Source organism: Hyaena hyaena, unplaced genomic scaffold (assembly GCF_003009895.1).
Source record: "Hyaena hyaena isolate Hyena2069 unplaced genomic scaffold, ASM300989v1 scaffold_551, whole genome shotgun sequence".
NCBI classification, from domain to species: domain Eukaryota; kingdom Metazoa; phylum Chordata; class Mammalia; order Carnivora; family Hyaenidae; genus Hyaena; species Hyaena hyaena.
The window spans coordinates 1,239,496-1,263,302 of NW_024081183.1; the positions used below are offsets into that span (position 1 = coordinate 1,239,496).

The 23,807-nt window shown below is 44.7% G+C and overlaps 1 protein-coding gene and 1 long non-coding RNA gene across 8 annotated transcripts in view; one reads left to right on the top strand and one right to left on the bottom strand.

Moving 5' to 3' along the window:
- SCMH1 (Scm polycomb group protein homolog 1) overlaps positions 1–12,207 on the bottom strand; it is a 181,347-nt gene extending 169,140 nt beyond the window's left edge. For 4 of the 6 annotated variants that reach the window (XM_039255941.1, XM_039255948.1, XM_039255949.1 and 1 more), the window contains exon 1: positions 12,070–12,148. The gene's annotated coding sequence lies outside the window, so the exon portion shown is untranslated. Of the gene's footprint in view, positions 1–12,069 lie in introns of all 6 variants that reach the window. The other 2 variants (XM_039255952.1, XM_039255951.1) reach the window with 1 other exon arrangement.
- A 219-nt stretch (positions 12,208–12,426) lies between these two features.
- The window catches only part of LOC120247887, a 39,196-nt gene continuing 27,815 nt past the window's right edge, over positions 12,427–23,807 (top strand). For both annotated transcript variants that reach the window (XR_005532440.1, XR_005532439.1), the window contains exon 1: positions 12,427–12,844. This is a non-coding gene — a long non-coding RNA (uncharacterized LOC120247887). The remainder of the gene's footprint in view (positions 12,845–23,807) is intronic.

Below are 23,807 nucleotides of genomic sequence, written 5' to 3' on the forward strand. Positions count from 1 at the left end.
AATAAATAAACTATAAAAAAGTTATGTGAATGTGGTCCCTCTCTCTCTCATAATATCTTACTGTGCCTCATTCACCCTTCATGTGACAGTGTGAGATGATAAAATCCCTGGGTGATGAGATGAAGTGAGGCAAATGATGGAGGCACTGTGATGTAGCTTTAGGCCTCTACTGATCTGAATGTACATCCATCAGAAGAGGCCTCAGTCAGCTTGCTGACCATGGCTGACCATGGGTAACTGGCACAGCAGTTAAGGGAGGGCCACCGTACCACATAAGCCCCCATGTGCTCTTCCCAGCATTATTCCCAGTCTTTTCTCCCTGCCCTGACATTCAGAGAAACCCACTATCCTTAATTTGATATTTATTATAACCATGCAATTTTTAAACAACTATTACTTAAGTATACTTCCCTAAATAATACATACATGTTAAACTTTATGGAAACATGTTCTGCCACTTAGTTTATCCACTCAATCTTTTATTTTTCAGATTCAACCCAAGTTACTAGATAGTTCTAGTCCACTTTCATTATTGGTAAATGTATTGTTAATACTTTCACTCCTTTATTGATAGACATTTGGAGTTTTTCTATAATAAAGTTGCTTAAATTCTTAAAACGATTTTTCTAAATGTTATTTTTGAGAGAGAGAGAGAGAGAGAGTGTGAGCACAGGCGTACACATGTGCACACAAATGGAGGAGGGGCATAGAGAGAGGGAGACAGAATTCAAAGCAGGCTCTACACTGTCAGCACAAAGCTCGACATGGGGCTCAACCCCATAAAACATGAGATCGTGACCTGGACCAAGTTGGAAGCCCAGGTGACTAGCCACCCAGGTGCTCCTTGCATGAATAATTTTGAATGTCTCTTTATGCATACACTGGAGAGTTTCTAAAGGGTACTGACCTAGGAGTAGAATTATTGGACTATATGTTATATGTACTTTAGTTTTAATAGATACTGCCAAATTATTCTTTACCATGATTGTACAATTTCTATTTCTATCAATAGTGTCCAAGAGTTTCCTTAACTCCACATCCTAGCAATATTTGGTATTACAAGACTTCTTAATTTTTTGCCAATCTACTAGGTATGAAAAGACATCTCTTTAGACCTTTAATTTACCTTTAATTATTGGTCAGTGGGTAATAAATATTTAGCTTGCCTCACTGATGCCTTGTCATTTTTCTATGAATCTGTCTTTTTCTAATCTACTTGTAGGAATCCTTTATTATCACAGACTGTGATATTTGGCTGATACATGTATCACATACATATTCTTTAACTTTGTTAAAGAGTTTAACTCTGTGACTTGTCTTTGCATTTTAATAATTATGGCATTCATCTTTGTTACTGCACACAGCACACTGTCTGACAGCAGACTTAAAAAACATTTGTTGAATGAATGAAAAACTGAATACACATAAAGAAATTAGGCATTTTTAAGCTTCTATATTCCCTTCGTTTGGAATTATGATTCTCCACGCCTATCAGTCTTTATAAACTTTTATACTACCAAATTCACCTTTAAAATTCATTTATTTTATTTTTTTAATGTTTATTTCTGAGAGAGAAAGACAGAGCGCAAGTCGGGGAGGGGCAGAGAGAGAGGGAGACACAGAATCTGGAGCAGGCTCCAGGCTCCAAGCTGTCTGCACAGAGCCCAATGCAGGCTTGAACCCACAAACTGCAAGATCGTGACCTGAGCTGAGGTCAGACGCTTAACCAATTGAGCCATCCACGCACCCAAAAAATTCATTTATTTTTTTTAAATTTAATCTGGTTTGAAGACTTTCTGGCAGTCCCTTGAGGTAACTGGAGATAAGACAGGACACCAAAAAACCGAAGTTGGAAGTCTAATATTCTAAATCATCTAAGACAAATGGTTGTCTGCTCTTCTTAAATATCTCCAAGAACAAATATACTGACTCTCATGTTTTCTATTATACTTTACAAGACATAATGGCTAAAATAGTCTTTATTTCCATCATGTCTGAATGCCCCTGAGGAAAGTCTACATACGCACGAGTGTAAAGCAATTATAATAAATAAATAAAAAAAAACACTTGGAAATATGCTATGACAATGAGTAATAGACATAGCAATTAAAATGAATATACAATATGCATATACTTTAATTTTAAATGCTAACAATTGTAACACAATAAATGCAGAGGGGAAAATAAGGCAGCAGCCTTTCTATGTTTCAAAATATACAGAAATTAATACACGATGACTTGCAACAGAAACAGGAGGAAGTTCAGACAGCACAGGGTCTTAGAAAGGAGGTCACAGGAGGGAATGAATCATTTTGGACAAAGCACAAAATGTGGAGTAAGAAGACCTGGTTTTGAGTTGCTGTTCTGACATTTATTAGCTGTTTGATATTGGGTACACCATTTGCTCCACTGGCACCTCAGTTCCTTACTAGTACGTAGAATTTATAATGATCTGGCATCCTACCTAACAGGCAGGGTGTTTCAAATTAAATAAGAAAATGTATGTGACGTCCTTCAATAACCCACAACTATGATTATCTATTCCTTCTCACCTTCCCATCACCCCAGTGTCATTTACATCATCCCTGTAACTCAGGGGCAGAACTAGCTACAAAGTCCTCCGGAATGGTTATTATGTTTATTTGCTGGGCTGCGGTAACAAAGACCAACCACAGACTGGGTGGCTGAAGCGACAGAAATGTATTTCCTCACAGTTACACAGGCTATAAGTTCAAGATCAAGGTGTCAACAGGGTTGATTTCTTTGAGGCCTCTCACCTACGCTAGATGGCTGTTCTCTTCCTCTCTCTTCACATGGTCTTTCCTTTGTGTGTATGTGTCCTAACCTCCTCTTATACTACGACACAAGTCATATTGGATGAGGGCCCATCCATAAGACCTCATTCTAGCTTAATTATTTCTTTAAAGGCCCTATATCCAAATAGGAGATACTGAAATATTCTGAAATACTGGGGGTTAGGACTTCAACATACAAATTTTGAGGGCAGGCAAGAGATGTAATTCAGCCCATAGCAAGATCTAGAAATCCTACCATACCAAAAAAAAAAAAAAAAAAAAGGGAATGTAAACTGGTGCAGCCCCTCTGGAAAACAGTGTGGAGGTTCCTCAGGAAACTAACAATAGAACTCCCCTATGACCCAGCAATAGCACTGCTAGGAATTTACCCCAGGGATACAGAAATGCTGATGCATAGGAGCACATGTACCCCAATGTTCACAGCAGCACTCTCCACAATAGCTAAAACATGGAAAGAGCCTAAGTGTCCATCAACAGACGAACGGATCAAGAAGATGTGGTTTATCTATACCATGGAATACTACATGGCAATGAGAAAGAATGAAATCTGGCCATGTGTAGCAACATGGATGGACCTTGAGGGTGTTATGCTGAGCGAAATAAGTCAGGCAGAGAAGGACAAATATCATATGTTTGCACGTATGGGAGGATTAGGAGGATTAGGAGGAACTTAACTGAGGACCATGGGGGAGAAGAAGGGGGAAAATGGTGGGGGAAAGGGAGAGAGGCAAACCATGAGAGACTGTTGAATGCTGAGAAACAAACTGAAGACTGATGGATGTGGGGGGCAGGGGGGAGATGGGCACGGAGGAGGGCACTTGTGGGGATGAGCACTGGGTGTTATATGGAAACCAATTTGACAATAAACTATTTGTAAAAAAAAAAAAAAAAAAAAGAAATCCTACCATACCACACCTACCCCTGCTATAGCATTTACTACACTGTAATGTAATTATCGCTTTTGTCTTCACTAGTCGGCTACGAATGCCTACACAGCACTGAATACTTCGTATTAATCTCTATCTTCCAAGTGTCTAACGCAGAGCATATGTTCAATAGGATGCTCCAGTAAACTGCTGATAACTGAACCTATGACACTTTTTGTCAAAGAACAATTCAAATTATCCTACAAGAATGTTTGTTCTAACGAAGTCTGTAATACTCCAAGGATTTAAGAGAAAGGACAAAATATTCACTTTTATCTTTCCAAAAGCAATTCTGTTCCCAAATCCTCATCCTTTCCATCTCAGCCTCTGCTCTCAAATTATATATCCTGAGCTTTCCTTAAGCAATGAACCTGGAGGGGCGCCTGGGTGGCTTAGTCGGTTAAGCGTCCGACTTTCGCTTAGGTCATGATCTCGCGGTTTGTGGGTTCGAGCCCCGCATCGGGCTCTGTGCTGACTGCCAGCTCAGAGCCTGGAGCCTGTTTCAGGTGACTCCCTCTCTCTCTGACCCTCCCCTGCTCACGCTGTCTCTCTCTCTCCTAGAAATAAATAAAACATTAAAAAAATTAAAAAAAAAAAAAAAAGCAATGAACCTGGAGACTTGACATGACCACCCCAGAAGTCAGTGACCTCTCCTTCCACCTCAGTTTCTGGAGTGTTTACAGAGTTATGTATATGAGATAATTAAGGATGTGTCTTACTAACTTCCCCTCATAAACAGTGAGCTCCCTGAGAGAAAGGACTATGCCTTAAATATCTCTAAGTGATCAATAATAACTACTGAATAAACCAAAATTTCTCTAAACCAGAATCACTCCTGAGGAAGAGAAATTGTCTTAAATGAAGGAGGAGCAGGAAAAGTGGCAAGGATGTTAGGTTCAATTTGGGACACACTGACTTTAAGAAATATCTCTCGGGGCGCCTGGGTGGCTCAGTCAGTTAAGCATCCAACTCTTGATTTCGGGTCAGGTCATGATGTCACAGTAGTTAGATTGAGCCCTGCTTAAGATTCTCTCTCTCCCTCTTTCTTTGCCCTCCCCTGATCACTCTTATGAATGCATGAAGCCTCCCCCCCAAAAAAAAATCTCAAGAAAACTTTTATTAGGTCCATTTCAATTTCAGAAGGTTTTCACACAGCGCACTGGGACATACTGGCTTTAAAGTAGAAATGATACACACTGTTTGTGAAGCTGACCATAGGTAGCTAAATATCCAGTTCTAACACGTGGTAGAGATTATCGTGACTACAGATAGAAGTGTGAGTATGGGCAAACAGACTTTACTGTAAGCCAAGTGAATGGCTGAGATTGCTAAGGGAATGTACAGCAGAAGGCTCAGGACCAAAGATGGGCAAGAGGAGGGAAGTTCTCATCCAAACACACTTGGGATGAAGAGGCCAAGGAGGAAGCAACACAGTGAAGGGCACCACAGCCAACGTGGGAAAAGAAAGTTTGGAGGAAGAGGGAATAATCAGAAATGTGAAATGCTGCTGCTAAGGCCTTAAAATTGCCTGCCCCCCTCAACCCAGGAGTTACCAATAAGGAGAAGGCAGGTGACCCCAATCAGAGTGGTTCAGAGACTCTGTAAAGTTGGGGCAAGTTTCTAAAACTTTAAATCTCGGTTTCCTTTATTTGCAAAATAAGGGGACTTATCTCCTGAGTCTTTTGAAGATTAAATAAGTAGCAATAATAACAAAAGTAACATATGAATGTAACATACACAGCATTGCTGCAGTGTGCTGGACACTGCAGGCTCTTTCATACAGAGTACCTCATTTAAAATCACAAAACTCTTATGGTATTTCTTACGGTATTATTGTACTTAATAGGTACTATTATCCTCATCTTCAGATACGGAAACTGAGGCTTATCCAGTGATGGAGACTAAAACTAGAATGCAAGGAAGAGGTTAAGAATGAGGAAGTCTACATATTAAGTGTATATAACTCAAGAAGTTTGAGTAAAGACAGGTAGGAGTGTAGGTGGTGCTTGGGGGGAAACATGGATTTAAGATTTTATTTATCAGATTTACTTCAAGACGGAAGACTTCTAAGTAGATTTAAATAAAAAAAGAAAAGGAGTCAGAAGAGAGAAAGAGGTTGACAAGAGTCAGAGATTTAGTCTTGAGAAAGAGGAAGAAGCAAGAAAATACAGGTACAGTTTTGAGTAACATGTGACATAAGGCATCATAAAGACTAGGGCAAAGAAATGACTAGGTACTGAATGCACAATGGCAGCAGTCTGCATAAGTGTGTGATCTTCTCCAGCAGGGCTCTGAGCTACTTCTGCCCAAAGAGACAGGTCTGATTCTACGAGGTTTGAGATTTTGTCCAGACAGGGGCAGAAGAGCAGTAGAGCAAGGGAACAGAGGATGACGGCAAGCAAGTGACCGGAATAAATGGTAGACTAAGAAAATTAATCATCCTTCCTGGATAGGGAAGAAAGGCCTCGAAGAGATCCAACAACAGAGCTAGCGGGGAAAGTCAAAGGTCAAGTCGAAGACATTTTGAATAAAGCTGCAAGTATCCATTTATAATTGCAGAGGCGGGCCACCTCCAGGTGATAATAAGGCCCCTGGTGTGACTGTGGGAGTTGATAAGCTAAAAAGATGATCGCTTGAGTTGAATAAGCTACTGTGTTGGGGAAACAATCATCCGTGTGAGTACTGCAGTTACTCAGGGTGAGGACGGAAACTGAGGTGGACAGGAAGACCATACACGGTCTCTTAAATGCTGGAGAAGATCTACAGACAAGAAGACGAGAGGAGCCCTTGTACCACAGAGGAGAGGGATTTTAACAAGATGGACAAAACTGTGGTGCAAAGAAAACTACAATCATCCTTATCTTTCTCACACACCTGCACAGGGTGTGGGAGAACTCGCTACACCCATTTAAAAGAACTACAGAGCAAACAACTACAGGTGCTCTCCATGACTCAGATGAGAGCCTGACCTCCACTTAAAGGCCAGAACACACACAAATCTAGTAAGATGGTTAACAGGGTAGGAAACAGGGGTTTCAGAGAGCCTATGGAGAGGTATGAGAGGGAACAAGTAAGCAGGGTTGGGAGAGAGGAGGAAGCCAAGCGAGCACAGGAAAAGCTGTGACTGGAGGGGACAGGACATAGATAACAGATGATGAGACTTGCTGGTTTATATTGCCATAAGGCTATCAACATAATTGTCCTAGCAGTTCCCTGGTGGCTAGGGACTTAGCACTAAGGCCTTGGCAATGGTGTGAGGGGAGGGACAAAACTGGCATGCCTATTACATAACCGACATTATGCAAAGTGATTTTACACTTACTACCTGAGTTAAACCTACACCTAACAAAAATGAGGGAACTGAGGACCAGAGAGGCAAAGTGACGGTCCCAGGATTGCATAATTAATAATTGGTGACATTGAGGGTAGAAAAGACAGAACTTAAAAATCAGAGCATCCTTAGTCACTTTCTACCAGTAAGATCGCATGTTTCTTAACTCCACGAAGCCTATCTACCAAACCTGGTTATTGCAGAGATTAAACTACAACTATAAAACTACAACTGGCCTGCATAGGAACTTGTTTTCAAATGTGGAATTTCTTGGTTTACTTCAAACAGAAATCCTAAGTTTCTGAAACTACAAATTTTACAGATAGGAAACTGAGGTAGAGAGAGAGGATGTACAATGTATGGCTCCCTAGTCTATCTAGAATCAAGTCCAAACTCCATAGTTCCAGGGCTTTTTAAAAAATTTTTAAGTTTATCTATTTTGAGAGAGAGACAGATTGAGTGAGCAGGGGGAGGGCAGAGAGAGAAGGAGAGAGAGAATCCCAAGCTGACTCTGCTGTTAGCGGAGCCAGACCAGGCTCGAATCCACCAACGGTGAGATCATGACCTGAGCCAAAACCATGAGTCGGATGCCTAACCAACTGAGCCACCCAGGCGCCCCCACAGTTCCAGGTCTTTAATACTATGGCCCCAGGCCATCTCTCAAGCCAGAAGGCTCACTCCTGACTTAACACAATACTCAAACCTGTGGCAACTATTTTTTTTTTTTCTGGTGGTTTAACAAAAGTTTCTTTCTCATTCCTATGAAGTCCATCCGAAACAGCTGCACCCCGTGGGGGGGGGGGGGGGCTCAGCTTTCCAGACGACTTTGAGTTCCTGGCCCCTGTTTCTCTATGGGCTTCCACGACTGAGGCAGGAAGAGCAATAGAGTCTTACACCCCCCCCCCCAAAAAAAGGCTTCAGCCCACAACTATCAATTTTTAACAAACATATCCTACACTTTCTCCTCTTTGTATCTCCACCTAAATTATTTAATCTATTAAAATATGTTCACCAAGGCCCAAATCAAATGTATTTTGAGTGCGAAGCCTAACCTGGTTTCCAAATTTTGAGAAATGGTGGCTCCCTCCTCTGAAATCCTGTATCCCTTGGCTTTGTCTTAGAGTGTGTATTGCTGTACAGTTTAGGTAAGCATGAAAAAAACGTCAGCATACAGAGCTTAAGCCCCTTAAAGGTAGAGAACAGTTCCTTTGCATCTACGAAGTACCAATTGTTTTTCTAGTGATTTTCTATACATAATTCCATGTAATCTTTGTTACACCCTATAAAGTGGGAATTAATGTGCTCACAGGTAGGGACACTGAAAGTCACAGAGGCCAGACAACTTGCTTATAGTCCGCAGGTTAGCAAGTGACAGAGCCTAGATTTGAATCTTGGTCTTTCTAACTCAACGTAGGCTCTTAGAAATCTTGGGTGTAACCTCACTGCTTTATCTGTTGGTTTCCTATCCACCTACTGAACATCAGCAGGGAAACCTCCATTGCTTTTTGTCATTAAGCATCAGCAGCAAAGATATGATATAGGGTGCTTGCCCTACCAATTTCCAAGACTGAGAACAAACTCTTCAGAGTGAAAAGAATATGAGTCCTGAATAAAGATGGAGAGTTCAGCACCCTGCTCCCAAGAAGGAAACGTAAAAAACCACTACTTTTCCACTCTTCTGTTTAAAGAGTCCTCCTCCTTTGAGGTACCCACCATCTGGCTACATCACTCACTACCCCTCCTGCTCATCTGTCATCTGCCACCCTCCTGATTAATCCCCTTCTATTCACTGCACCTGGGTCACATCCTGTCCTCCCCACACCCCAGCATCCTAAATCACTTCACTATTGACACAGATGACCCATTCGATGTAAGAGCCTCGCAGTTCCTGTCATACTAGGCTTTGCTGACCTTCATATCTGCTGTACCTCAGATCCTCACACAGAGACCTAGCTGTCACCTAGAAGAGCTCCACTTTCTGACCACAACTTCCATGTTTTCTAGCTACTTCCACCACGTTTGTTCACTGATTTAACTCAAGCTACTGAAAAATCTTCAAGTCCAAAACCAAAGTTATCATCCAGTGTTTCTTGTCTCAGTTAATGTCACCACCATCCCTCTAGTCACCCAAACCAAAAATGTGAGCTTCACACTGGACTCCTGACCCTCTCATCCACACATCCAATCAATCATAAAGCCTCACAGATTCTCTCAAAGTCATCCCTTTCTCCTCATCCCTATGACCGTATTTAAAAACAGTACTCCACTGTGTCTGATAAAAAACTTTCAGTGATTAAAAAAAATCATACATTGAAGTAATTTCAAGATATGTATGCAAACAAGTACAAGATCTACCGTGATATGGTCTCTGCCTATATTTGCAGCCTTGCAACTTACCACTTATATCTTTTATAAAATTTAGTGTTTTTGAGAGAGAGAGAGAGAGAGAGAGAGAGAGAGAGAGAGAGAGAGAACCTGAAGCAGGCTCCAGGCTCTGTGCTGACAGCTCAGAGCCTGACATGGGGCTCGAACCGGTGAACCACAAGATCATAATCTGAGCCCAAATCGGATGCTCAACCCACTGAGCCACCCAGGTGCCCCACCATGTATGTCTTTATTGTTATAGTTTTAGCAGTCCCAAACTGCTTGTGGTTTTCTATGCAAGTCATTCCTTCTCTCACACTGATGACTTCCCTCGAGCTGTTTTCTCAGAAGCACACATTTTATCCATCTTTACCATTTATAATTTGGGTCAGGTGTTCCCTCTTCCCAAAGCCTTCCCTCAAGTCCTTGGCTAGTCTAAATGCACCCACCTTGGGGTAACCACAACGTCATACATCCCTCTCACCTTTATTCGGAGATGACCTATTTGGGCATCTAATTTACCAGCTCCACAGGGATTGAAAAATGTATCTTACTCATCTTTACATACCCAGCTAAACACAGTACATAGCAAAGTGCCTGACACAGAGGAGATACACAGGCTTTACGTTTAGAACTTGAGTTTAAATCTGTGGTGGGATATTCACACACTAGTTCTTTCTCCCAGAGTTTTCAGTATTTCCTACCATTAACTTCAAGTTCCTAGAAGCAAAGGACCAGAGCCTTTCCTGAGCCTGCACAGTTCTATACAAAATGTTTCAATACAAATTTTTACCCAACTTACATAAAAGGGAAATAGCATTTGCACGAACAAACCAGAAGTCAAAGCTTGTGCACTACAAACTTTAAAACCACTAACCAATTTAAAAAATAAAGACATAAGAACAAAGATAAAGAACCAATTCCAACTGCTGGTATGTGCTTGTCCATGTTCTAAAAACAGTGAAGCTTTGGTTAGAATTGGAACAGGGTTCCAGATACAAGAGCTTGGCATTTTATCTACAAGGCCATGGTATCTCTGCTGGGCTTTCAAAGTTACTAACCTGAAGGCCTGCTTTGGGTTGTTTAGGACATTGGTAACAGGCACTTCTTAAAAGCTTAACCCCCACATACCAAGGCTAAGTGGTAAAAAAGCTGGCAAAAAAAATAATGCTGGTAAGTGAGCAACAAAAAATGTTCTTTTTCATAGTAATTTTGGGCCTTCTGCTGGCAGTTTGACACAGAGCAAAGGGTTCAATGTAATAAGCATTTCCCTCTCCAACTAAATATTAAATTGCAGTCTGGAACCAAATTAGGTCTCAATCCTTTTTCAGAAGAAAAAAATAATAAGCTTTCCTATTTGCATGGTGCATCGCCACACTTTGATATACATCAGCTCAGCTGATAAAGAGTTTATGGACTTTTTTTTTAGTGAGGGGAAACCCAAACATTTCCACAAAGTAGGATCTCTTTTAGGTCGTTTGAACACAGCACTGGACTTTTTTTTTTTTTTTTTAAGTTCAAAACGCAGCACAGAAATGAGGAAAGGAATACTTTTTATTTAAGCAGGTCAATCAATCCTTGGAGCCAAAGAACTTCTTGAAGAAACTTAATAGGTTTTGTCTCTCCTACTAAGAAGCTCTCTCCTTTAAAGAGAATATGAGCAAGCTCATTCAGAGAAGGGATCAGAGAACCTCAGTATACAAGAAACAACAGAAGGAACTGGAATTAGCGAAGAGAAGACAAGCCTCTGGGGAAGGACTACTATCTTCAGGTATCTCAAAAGCTGCCCGTAAGGGAAAAAACGAGGAAGAATGGGAGGCAGCGCGTTCTTTCCACCAAAATGCATATATATTTCTAAGAAGCAAAGCCGTCCAGGAACAGAATGGATTCCCTTGGGGAGAAATGGGTTTGCCATCACCGGAGGGGGTGGTCAAGGGATCTGGGGTCGATTTAGGGATTTTCAAAGGGACTTCGGTATGCGATGGGGGGGGTGGGGAGAGGAGCCCTGGGTGACTTTTAAATTCCCTTCCAGGCTGGAGACGGTCCGGGGTTCACCCGTCTCCCGGAAACCCCTTGCCTCCCCCCAGGCCGGGGCTGGCGCGCCTGGCCGCCGGCCCTCCGCGGTGGCCCCCAGCCCCGAGGTTCGAAAGCGCCTTTCTCCGCCCGTTTCCGGCGGCCCACATGAGTGGTCCCGGCGCAGCCCGGGCGCCGCGGCTGACAGCTCGGGCCCCGCGCACGCCCGCCGCCCCGGGTCCGAGCCGGCCCGACCCCCAGGCATCCCTGGCTCTCGCGTCCGAGCGGAGCGACTGACCCGCCGCACACTGACAGCACCCTCCGCCCCCGCGCCGGCCGGGACAGAGCGGCCGCCGCTCAGATCTTCCTGACGTGCCCCCTTCCTCCGGCGTCAGGGCCGCGGCCGGTCGCTGGGGCCACGGGGTCCGGGCTGACACGGCCGCTAAGGGCCTCAGTCGCGCTCAGACCACAGACAGGCCCCCGGCCCGACAGCCAGCAGCCCGCCTGCGGGCGGGCCGCGAAGAACGGGGGCGGCGGCCGGGGACTGCCCCTGCCGGCCCAGGGCCCTGAGGGCACGCGGGCTGGCGCGGGAGGCGGAGGCGGCGGCCGAAGCGCTTACCTGCGGGCGCAGCGGCGGCGCGGGGCGTCTCACTCCCTTCCCGCCGCCATGTTTCCGCTGCGCAGGGAGCCCAAGCGGACGCGCGAAGGGGGCGGGCGGGGGCGGCTCCGGAGGGCGGCGGGCGGGCGGGCAGGCGACGGGGGGCTTGACCGCGGCGGCGGCGGCGGCGACGGCGGCAGCGGCGGCGGCGGCGGCGGCGGCTCCTCGGCCCCGCCCCCTACCTCCGCCCCTCCCCTCCCGTCGCGGGGTGGCGCGCGCCGCGGCCGTTGGGCCCGCGCGCGCGGGGGGCGGGGCGGAGCTGCGCGGCGAGGGCGCCACCGAGCGGCCCGGTCCCGCTAGTCCCGGCCGCCCCCGGCCATCCGCCGGGGGGCCTGGCCCACGCCCCGCCCGTTTCTCGGAGCCGCATCTCCCGGACGGGTAAACTGAGGCCCGGCGAGGGCTCGGTGCTCGAGTTCGAGTCCTTCCGCCGCTGGTCACCCGGTCCGAGGTGGCGCGGGCACCCGTGGGCGACACGGTGGAGCCAAGAGCCGTCAGGTCTCGGCCCAAAGCCCCGCTGGCGCCCTGTCTCGGCCCAAAGCCCCGCTGACGCAGGGCGCCGCCTCCGGCGCAGAGCAGGCGCCCGGGACTCGAGTCCCCGCCCAGCTGCTGACCAGCTGCGTGATGGATGACCTTGAGCGAGTGACCTCGCTCCTCTCCCCGAGGGTTCTCATCTCTCATCCAAGAGGCTAGTGTGAGGTTCATGCTTGTAAAGCCCACGGGACAGTGCAGGGACCTCGTAAATAGATGCTCAGTTAAGTGTAAGCTCCCAGGGTCCCCCTCCTGGTTCACCCATTCAACAAGTACGCATTGGGCCCTCTGTGTCAGGTCATTCTTTGAGTGCTCACTAGCACTCCGCGGTTAATGGCCGCATCCACCCCAGATAATACTTGGAGCGAGGTGAAATCACTTGTCCAAGGTCACCCAGCCAGTGAATGACCGAGTCGAGGACATTGATCGAAGCCTGTGCTCTGCCTGCTGGGAGTGGTCAGCTCTGCTGCTGGGGGAGGGGGTGTCAACTGAGGCACAACGCATCGAGTTGGCTCTTGAAAGAGCCTGCAAGGGGAGAAGCTAATTTCAGGCAGAGAGAAGGATGTATGCAAAGGCATGAAAACATGATACCGTATGGCTGGTGTGAGTGGTGTGGCAGGAGTTCGGGAAACGTGTGGATCTGGTGATGCCGCAGCTAAAGCTAGACAGGGAGAGGGAGCCAGACCCTGGGAGGAGGTATTGTAGATCTAGAATGACACTGGATGCCCTTGTATATCGACCTTAGAATTTATCTTGTCGGCCAGTGGTTTTCATCGTGTGGTCCTGGAGGTCCGTCACTCAGATCCTTTCCGGGGTCGTGAGCTCCAAATTATTTTCAGAATAATGCTAAACATAGTTTGCTTTTTTCACCCAATCTCTCACAAGCATACAGCGAAGTATTCCATAGAATATAGGACATATGATATCGCAACAACTTAAATGCAGAAACAGATTTTAGGATCCAGCTGTCTTCTTTTAAGGCTGGCATTAAAGAGATTTGCACAAATGTAGGACGCTACTCTTCTCATTAATATGCTTTTTGTGGAAAATATAGATACTTTTCATTAAAAATATGTTTATGATAGGGCACCTGGGTGGCCCAGTCGGTTTAGCCTCTGACTTTGGCTCAGGTCATGATCTCGTGGTTTGTGAGTTAGAGCCTCACGTCAGGCTCTGTGCGCCTGCTTCTGTGTCTCCCCCTCACTTTGCCCCTCCTAGGCTCACGCTCTGTCTCTCCCTCTCTCAAAAATAAACATTTTTAAAAATGTGTTTATGTTAACATGTAATGGGTTGATTATTGTAATTTTTAAATGAATTCATAAAAATTTAGAAATTTCTTAGTTTTAATTTCTAATATGGTAAATATTGACAGAAGCCACAAGCTGCACATAAACAAGCCCCTATAGGTCCTCAATAACTTTTCAGAGTGGAAGGGTCTTGAGACCATGAGGTTCACGGATACACCTGCTACCGGCACTGAGAAGCTCTTAAAGTGTTAAATCGGGGAGTAACTTAATCAGTTTTGCAGTTCAGAAGGAGCTCTCAAGATGCAAGCCAGGCCTTGATGGATATGTTCACAAGGCATTCCAGGCGGATGGATAGTAACAGGAGAGAGCCCGGCAGGTAAGCAGCAGAGCTGGGACACAGATGATTCCAGTCTTTTTATTCCTAATTTGGTATCGCCTCACCACCTGACAGCAGGTGTTTTTATTCCTTTATTTCCACTAGGCCCTGTGGACTGAGAATTTGCTAATGTTTCCTGTGGATGCTACTGCTCCTTGTAACCCCAGCACACCGTTCCCTCTTACTGCCTATTTTCTGAGAAGCAAGTCAGGGAGGCGGGTGAGAGGCAGGGAAGAAGTTCCCAATGACAGCCTGGGTAGGCCTGGGAATCCTGGCGGAGGGTCCTCTAAAGCTACACAAGCCCAGGGTATCCTTCACATACTTCCAGAGTTCTTTAGACAGTGAGAGGAGAAACAATTGAATCAAAACCTCAAAACCTCTGCTCTCTGCAAAGCTGCCTTTGAAGAGAAGTTCCCTCAGAGTGCTGAGAGTCTGTTCCTTTAACAGAAAAAGAAAGTGGGGCACCTGGGTATCTCAGTTGAGTGTCAGACTCTTGATATGGGGGTCATGTTCCCAGGGTCACAAGCCTGGCATCAGGCTCTGCGCTGAGTGTGAACCCTGCTTAGAATTCTCTCTCTCTCCCTCTGCCCCTCTCCCCCACTCATGTTCTCTCTCTCTCTCTCAAAAAAGAAAAAAGAAAAAAAAATACCCATACTGGATGTAAAAATCTTTTAAAGGTGTATTAGATACCTCCTAGCCATCCTAAGTATACAGAAACAAATTTATTATTTTCTTGATTCATTATGAACATGAATTGGTAGCAGTATCAGGCTTTATTATTAAGAAATCATCTTGGGCTATTGAAGAGTGAAGGACAATATTCCACCTTAACAAATGACCCCAGAATGCTATGCTTTCCAGGTTCTCATGATGGTTTCTTAAAGTTTCTGGTTTTTAACTGCCACTTATCTTGCTGTCATTATGCCTATCCCTTTCATACCTGCTTCTCATTTGCTAAGGTCAGGGAGGTAGATAGTCCAAGCTTCCTGGAATTGCATCAGAGAGTCTCTGAGTAATGCCCTTACTGTCGTAGGCTGAAGCCCTAAGAAAGCAGGCCACAGTGGTAGTAGAGTGGGGTGGTTGATCATGAGCTGCAGAGATAGACTTCTCTGATTTCAGTTTCTTCCTCTCTAGAATAGAAAGGGGATAATCACATACCGATCACATCAAGTTGTTGGAAGGAAGAACTCAAAAGCTTCTAGTCTAAATCGTCAGCCCTCTCCCCAGCGCCTTTTGTTCTTAGCTGCAGTTCCGTTAGACAGTTCCATACGGACTCCTTAAACTCCATGGGTTACAAACTGGAATCACGACTTTCCATCCTAAACCTTTTATTTCTATCTGTGTTCCCCACTTCAGGCAATGGCACGGCCATCCTCCCAGTTACCCAGTCTTAAAGCCATGGTTGTGCTTTTTCTTTTTTAATTAAAACAAGTTTTTTTTGAGAGAGAGTGCACGCTCATGCACATGAGAAGAGGAGAAGCAGAGAGAGAGAATCCCAAGAGGATTCCCCCAAGAGGGGGAGAGAGAATCCCAAGCAGGCTGCACACTCTCAGCACAGAGCCCAATATGGGGCTTGATCCCAAGACCCTGGGATCACGACTGAGCCAAAATCAAGAGGCAGACGCTCAACCGACTGAGCCACCCGGGTGCCCCATCATGGGTGCCCCATACTTTTTAAAACACCTCCCTGTCCTCCACATCCAATCCATTTCCAAAGCACCCTGACTCTCCCCTAGTCGAGTCCCCATTCCCTGGACTGTTGGAGTCATGACGTCATTCTGAATCTTGTCTCAAACTTGTCCCCTGCAGGTGCCAGGAGCTGAAGTGTCATGTCAGTCCCCAGTTCCTAAAACTTAATAGGTGCTCAGTACCTACAGGACAAAGTCCAATGCCTTCGCCTTGAACTCAAGGCTCTCCATGATCCAGCCACAAACTTTCCTTTCTAAATTCATTTCTCTCCATTCTCCTTTATTTGGTTCCCTTGTAGTTTTCCACACTTGTCCTTTGCTATTTGGGGCTTTTCCATGTACTGCCCTGTCTTCTAAAATGCCTCCCTCTCCATTTCTGTATGTCCTAATTCTACCCATCTTTTAAGACTCTGATTTAATACAGCCTCCACAAAACCCTCCATGATCTTCCAGCTTGAATAATAAGAAACCAACATTTATGTAATGCTTACTATGGCCTTTTCCACATGCTTTACATGTACTATCTTAGTTAATTCTTATGATAATTTAATTGTCACAACCTATGCAGTAAACATGACTATGATCTGCATTTCACAGGTGAGAAAACTGAGGCACAGGAAGGTAAGGTAACTTGTCCAAGGCCATAAACCTAGTAAATTGTGGAGTCAGGATAGGAACCCAGGCAGCCCTAGAGCCCATTAACTCAACCACTGGGCCTATATGAAATTGCTCTCTTGCCTCCACTCCTGTTGGCTTTCGTGGCAGGCCATTCGAACTTCTGTTAGGGTCTTTATCACTTTCTACCTCATTATCAGTTAACAAGCCCTGTCTTGCCTACTAACACAGTACATTTCTTAGGAGCAAGACCAATGTCAGATCTAAAACAGTGCCTACTAAATTTCTTGAGCCTGGTAATGGAGGTAAAATCAACAGAATATTCCATAGCAATAAGAATGAATTGGGGCGCCTGGGTGGCTCAGTTGGTTATGTCCAACTTTGGCTCAGGTCATGATCTCACGGTCTGTGGATCTGAGCCCCGCATCAGGCTCTGTGCTGACAGCTCAGAGCCTGGAGCCTGCTTCAGATCCTGTGTCTCCCTCTCTCTCTGACCCTCCCCTGCTCACACTTTCTCTCTCTCTCTCTCTCTCTCTCTCAAAAATAAATAAACATTAAAAAAAAAAAAGAATGATCTAGGGGCACCTGGGTGGCTCAGTCGGTTGAACATCTGACTCTTGATTTTGGCTCAGGTCATGATCTCACAGTTCGTGAGACTGAGCCCCATGCTGGGCTCTGTGCTGATAGTATGGAGCCTGCTTGGGCTATCTGCTCCTCCATCATGTGCATGCATGAGCACTCTCTTTCACTCTGTCTTTCAAAAATAAGCAAACTTAAAAAAAAAAAAATGAATGAATGTTCTAAAGCAAGATTGACAGATGATGGGTCCTGGGGCCAAATCTGGCCTGATCTTCTGTTTGTGTATGGCCCAGAAGGTAAGAATGGTTTTTACATTTTCAAATGGTTGAAAAAAATCAGAAGAAGAAGAATAGTTTCTTGACATATGAAACTTATATGAAAATAAAAGTATTGGAACCCTATCAGGTTATCTATGGTGCTACAGTGGGCCTTATGACCTGCAAAGCCTAAAATATTGACTCTTTGGCCATTTATAGAAAAATTTGCAAACCCTCTGATCTAGAGATACATGTAATAACCTGAAAATATCTTGAAAATAGCACTGAACAAAAAAAGGATAAGCAGTATGTTGACATTTATATAAAGTTTAAAAAGAAGCAGAACCAGGGGCGCCTGGGTGGCTTAGTCGGTTAAGCGTCTGCCTGCGGCTCAGGTCATGATATCATGGTTCGTGGGTTCGAGCCCCGTGTCGGGCTCTGTGCTGACAGCTTAGCTCGGAGCCTGCTGCAGATTCTGTGTCTCCCTCTCTCTTTGACCCTCCCCTGCTCATGCTCTCTCTCTCTAAGAAATAAATAAACATTGTATTAAAAATAGAAGCAAAACATTATCAATTTTGCTTAGGGACACACACATGTAGGAAAATATAAATACAACAGTGGACACAGTAAATTCAGGAGAGTGGTGATCTCTAGGGGCCTGGGGATGGGAAGGCCATCAGGGAGAGTCCGCAGAGAGTTTTAACTATTTGCCAGCTATGTGGAGGTTATGCAACTGTTCATTGTGTTATTTTTTTATTTAGTATTAAAAACAGTGTTTCACAAAAAATGAATAGATGAAGTTCAAGGATTTGTCTACTTTTATTTTGGCTGGTTGAAAATATATTTGGCTTTCACCTATAGCTAAGATCTTTGGTGAAATAAAAATCCCTAGAGCCCTGCTGAGATGGGTGCGGGTATTGTTTAGTATATGGTAACTTTCAGGTCGCACAGGGACTCCTGATTAATGATGCCCGTTTGAACGATGCTCCTTGAAAGGAAGTCCATTGAAGCCGAGTCTGGGAGTGAAGCTGGGACAGCTGAGGCCAGGCTATCTGCTCTGTCTGTGGAATAGGCCTGGAGCCCTGGACCGAATGGGGCCTCCTCCTCTCGCCTGAGCATTGGGCTTGGGATCACTCTCCCCATCTTTGGGAGGAGGGAATGCGCAGAGTGTATTCAGATCCTGATCTGCATCCCGGAGTCTCCTTTAAACATTCATTTGATGGAATTTTAGGGAGTACCCATCCTATGAGTAGCCTAAGTTTACAAGGATAATTAGATAATGGCCTCAATCCAAGGAGCCCAGAGTTTGGGAAACTAGGATGTAAACAGCCAACTAGAGGGCATTGCTGGAAGTGCTTTTTGCTTCATAACAAATTACCACAAACTTAGCAGTTTAACCACCACCACCGATTAGCTCACAGTTCTGTGGGTCTGAAGCCTGGTGTGGTGTGGCTGGGTTCTCTGCTCAGAGTGCCAGATGGCTAAAGTCAAAGTGTTGGCCAGTTACTTTCTTTTCTTTTTTTTTTTTTTTACAACTTAATATATAGTTTAATTTGATTTTTGATACATACAATGCCTTCATCTTACATATAAATTATTTAAATGTTATAATAAAATAATTTTAAATAAAATTAAAAACATTTTTAAAATCTTTTTTAAAATTTCTGAGAGAGAGACAGAGTGAGCAGGGGAAGGTCAGAGAGAGAGGGAGACACAGAATCTGAAGTAGGCTCCAGGCTCTGGGCTGTCAGCCCAGAGCCCTACACAGGGCTCGAGCCCACCAACCGTGAGATCATGACCTGAGCCAAAGCTGGACGCTTAACCGACTAAGCCACCCAGGTGCCCCATTTTTAAATAAAATTTTAATCTGTACTTCCCTGACATCTGTTTCAATACCAGTGCCACATGTGTTTTTTTTTTAGTTTATTTTTTTTTAATTTACATCCAAGTTAGCATATGGTGCAACAATGATTTCAGGAGTCTATTCCTTAATGTCCCTTACTCATTTAGCCCGTCCCCCCATCCACAGCCGCTCCGACAACCCTCAGTTTGTTCTCTGTATTTAAGAGTCTCTTATGTTTTGTCCCTCTTCCTGTTTTTATATTATTTTTGCTTCCCTTCCCTTATGTTCATCTGTTCTGTGTCTTAAAGTCCTCATATGAGTAAAGTCATGTATTTGTCTTTCTCTGACTAATTTCGCTTAGCATAATACCCTCTAGTTCTATCCACATAATTGCAAATGGCAAGATTTCATTCTTTTTGATTGCCGGGTAATACTCCATTGTATATAAATATATTCCACGTCTTCTTTATCCATTCATCCATCGATGTACATTTGGGCTCTTTCCATACTTTGGCTATTGTTGATAGCTCTGCTATAAACATTGGGGTACACGTGCCCCTTTGAAACAGCACACCTGTATCCCTTGGATAAATACTTAGTAGTGCAATTGCTGGGTCATAGGGTAGTTCTCTTTTTAATTTTTTGAGGAACCTCTATACTCTTTTCCAGAGTGGCTGCACCAGTTTGCATTCCCACCAGCAGTGCAAAAGAGATTCTCTTTCTCTGCATCCTTGCCAACATCTATTGTTGTCTGAGTTATTAATGTTAGCTATTCTGACAGGTATGAGGTGGTATCTCATTGTGGTTTTGATTTGTATTTCCCTGATGATGAGTGATGTTGAGCATTTTTTCATGTGTTGGTTGGCCATCTGGGTGTCTTCTTTGGAAGAGTGTCTATTCATGTCTTTTGCCCATTTCTTCATTGGATTATTTGTTTTTTGGCTGTTGAGTTTGATAAGTTCTTTATAGATTTTTGATACTAACCCTTTTGTCTGATATGTCATCTGCAAATATCTTCTCCCATTCCATCAGTTGCCTTTTAGTTTTGCTGATTGTTTCCTTCACTGTGCAGAAGGTTTTTATCTTGATGGGGTCCCAATAGTTGCTTTTTGCTTTTTTTCCTCTTGCCTCTGGAGACGTGTTGAGTAAGAAGTTTGCCTGCTTTCTCCTCGAGGATTTTGATGGCTTCCTGTCTTAAATTTTGGTCTTTCATCCATTTTGAGTTTATTCTTGTGTATAGTGTAAGAAAGTGGTCCAGGTTCATTTTTCTGCATGGTGCTGTCCAGTTTTCCCAGCGCCACTTGCTGAAGAGACTGTCTTTATTCCATTGGCTATTCTTTCCTGCTTTGTCAAAGATTAGTTGGCCATATGTTTGTGGGTCCATTTCTGGGTTCTCTATTTCGTTCCATTGGTCTGAGTGTCCGTTTTTATGCCAGTACCATACTGTCTTGATGATTACAGCTTTGTAATACAGCTTGAAGTCCATGGCAAGTTACCTTCTTATGTGGAGACTTGACTAAGGAAGGGTCTACTCCAAGCTCCTTCAGCTTCTTGATGGAATCCCTTTCTCTATGGTCGTAGGACTGAGATCCCCCATTGCCTTGCTGGCTGTCAACTGGGGACGATTTTCAGGTCCTTGCCACACGACCCCCCGCCCTTCCATCTCATCAACAGAGAATCTCTCTCACATCGAATCCTGCTCACTCTTTCAACCTCTCTGATTCTTCAACAGTCAGAGAAAACACTGAGCTTTTACAAAACTTGTAATTAGATCAGGTCGACCCAGGTAGCCTCCCTACTTGAGGGCAACTGTGCCACTTTACATGAGTCTACTCTCAGGAGTAAAATTTATCATATACACTGTCTCAGGGATTATCCAGGACGCATGGGGCCAGGGGCTGGGAGTCTTGGGGGCCATCTTAGAATTCTGTCTGCTACCCCCAAGTATTCTCTTAAACCCTCTCTATGAACTCTGTTGGGGGTTTGTTCTGTGACTCCACGCTTTGTTATGTGGTGGTCTTGCCATTATGCGGGTACATTTTGAAATTCCTTTTCTAGGCCAAAAGCTTCTTGGGATTAGGAACCTTTTTCACACCTGTAGCTCCAATGTCTCAGACAAGGCTTCTTCTGAAGGAGCTATTCCTACATGTTGTTTGCCAAGAAAATAAAAAAAAAAAAAAAGGGCATATATCATCTCTTGGATTCCTGCTTCTATTTTTATCTCCAGGTCAAAACTTCTCTGCCACTTTCCAGGCAGACTTCATTGTTCCCTCCTCTATGCTGGCACTTGCTGACTCTCTCTGTATGAAGTATATCACATGGTAGTATCTTAGGGGAGCACTTCCTGTTTATTCCACTTAGTACCCTAGGGCACAGCGCATCACACGTTTCATTGTTTTGTGTTTGAATTTCTAAAAAGGAGATGTAAGGAGTTTGCAAGCCAAGAGACAGATGGACAGTGGGGCTGGGCTGTGAGAACATCCTTGGGAAGGGTCTTAAAGGGGCAGAAGCCCAAAAGTGCAGAGGTAATAGAGAGGGAAGAAAATAGGCAAAAAAAGATATTTTTTAAAATAAAAAATGCTAGCAACCCCCAGGCCTGCTGTTTTATATATTCCATTAAGGAATGAACCTGGCAGATCCCTCCATAAGGGACAGCAGGAAAAAATACTCATTTCAGGACTGACAATCAAAGCAACAGTAGTTTACTTTCATAGTCCGACATTTGATTGTCACTGTTGTATGGACAGTGGCCCCAAGGGAGGGTTGGTGAAGGAAAGGGAAGAGATGGCTTCCGGCGCCTAAAGAAAGTGGTGGGGTAGGGTGGGGGCTCTGAAACACATCAGATACTTCATCTCCTTCTTGATGGGGATGTTTTCCCTTTCACACCTTCTTTTGGTTGTTGGCCTTTTGTGACTCCTATTTGGCTTTGAGGCTGCCTAAGGTCATTAAATGGGTGCTTCAAACAGATTTCCTCTGCATACTAAGTTTGACATCAGAAGAATGGTTGGAAATTTTCTGATCAGATTCACCAGGAGCCTTGAACATCCTAGAAGCAATTATGAGGATGGGATAACAGAGCGAGCAGCAGGGGCTGCTGGCGAGCTCCATGCCTCACCTAAGTTTAGGGCAATGATGTAGCCAATGGTGGCAGAACTCTAGTTCTCCTTAAATGATGCTCAAAGGGCAGATTTGTTTACCCTCTTGGTCTGACCACTTTGCTCATGGCCTGTGTGTTTGCTGGGGAGCTGACCATCCGGTCTGTTATTGAGTGCCCCTGTGTAAGACCCTTGGGAGAGACACCCCAATGGCATGGCATTCCCCTCACCGAACTTACAGTTTCACGAGGAAAGGTATTACAGTACAAAGCAGGAAATGCTAAGTGAGGGGAAATGCAGTCAAAATGTTGCAGTGTCCGGACGAGATTCAGGGAGGCTTTATAGACTTATAGATTTTCAGATTTATAGAGAAGGTGGTATTTTAGGTGGACCTTGAATGATGGGTAGGAAAGGTAGAGACAGAGGAGAGAGTATTGGGGAATGGGCCTTTGTCTGGCAAAGGTAGAGTGAGATAGGGACAGAAACCTAAGGGAACATTCAAGAAATGGCAAGTAGCTTTGTGTGGCTGGAGCAGAGGTTTCACATAGGAGCAACCCCATGGGTCAGTGAGCTGGACAGAGAGAATGAGGCTTCGTTCTGGAGAGTCTCAACTGTCAGTTAAGAATCCTGAGAGCGGGTAGGGTGGGGTGAGCAGAGGGCGTGCGGGGTGGGGGCGGGGAGTGGGATGGTTGCGGAAGGGATGTGGAAGTACTGTTTTTGATTGGCTTGTCAGGCTCTTGCTGCTTCACTTGCCTGGAATGCCTCTGCTCAGCCTCTTCCCTGACATTCTGTGCACCCCCGGTCCCATCACAAATGCCTTCTCCTCCAGGAAGCCTTGGTCCATTCTCCCACGTTGGCTCTGATCTCTCCTAACCCTGAGCTCCCCACAGCTCACCACCTGACCCTATGGCATTTATCATAGTCCACCCTGCCAGACAGCAAGTTTAATCTGTGCCTTTTCTGAATCTTGCACAATTAGATGTTTTGGTAAATGTTTTCAAGACCAACAGAATTCACTTCCTACTGAATACGCTGCCTGTAGCTTGGGAAAGCAGGGCCGTGATGGTCCATTAACCTGACCAGCCTTTCTGTAAACATGGTAGACAGACCATAGATTAGAATGCCGTCCCCTCAGATAATGTCAGAGCTGAGATTAGACGGCACCTTGGAATTCATCGTGTCTTCATTTTACTAGTGAGGCCCAGGGAAGTGCATTCACTCACTCAAGGTCACACCATGAGTTAGTCATCTGAAATAATGTGTTTGTATGTGAGTGTTTTAGCACAGTGCCTAACACGCAACATACACATAATAATCCTGGCTACCTCCCCAGCCTCTTGAAGTGCAATTAAACACCAAAATGTTTGTAGTTTTTTTCCACACTTTATGGGAACTTTATGCATCTGCTTCTGCTCATGCCTGGAACTTCTTTCTTGTGTCTCCTCCTCCTACCTCACCTGTTTCACTCCTG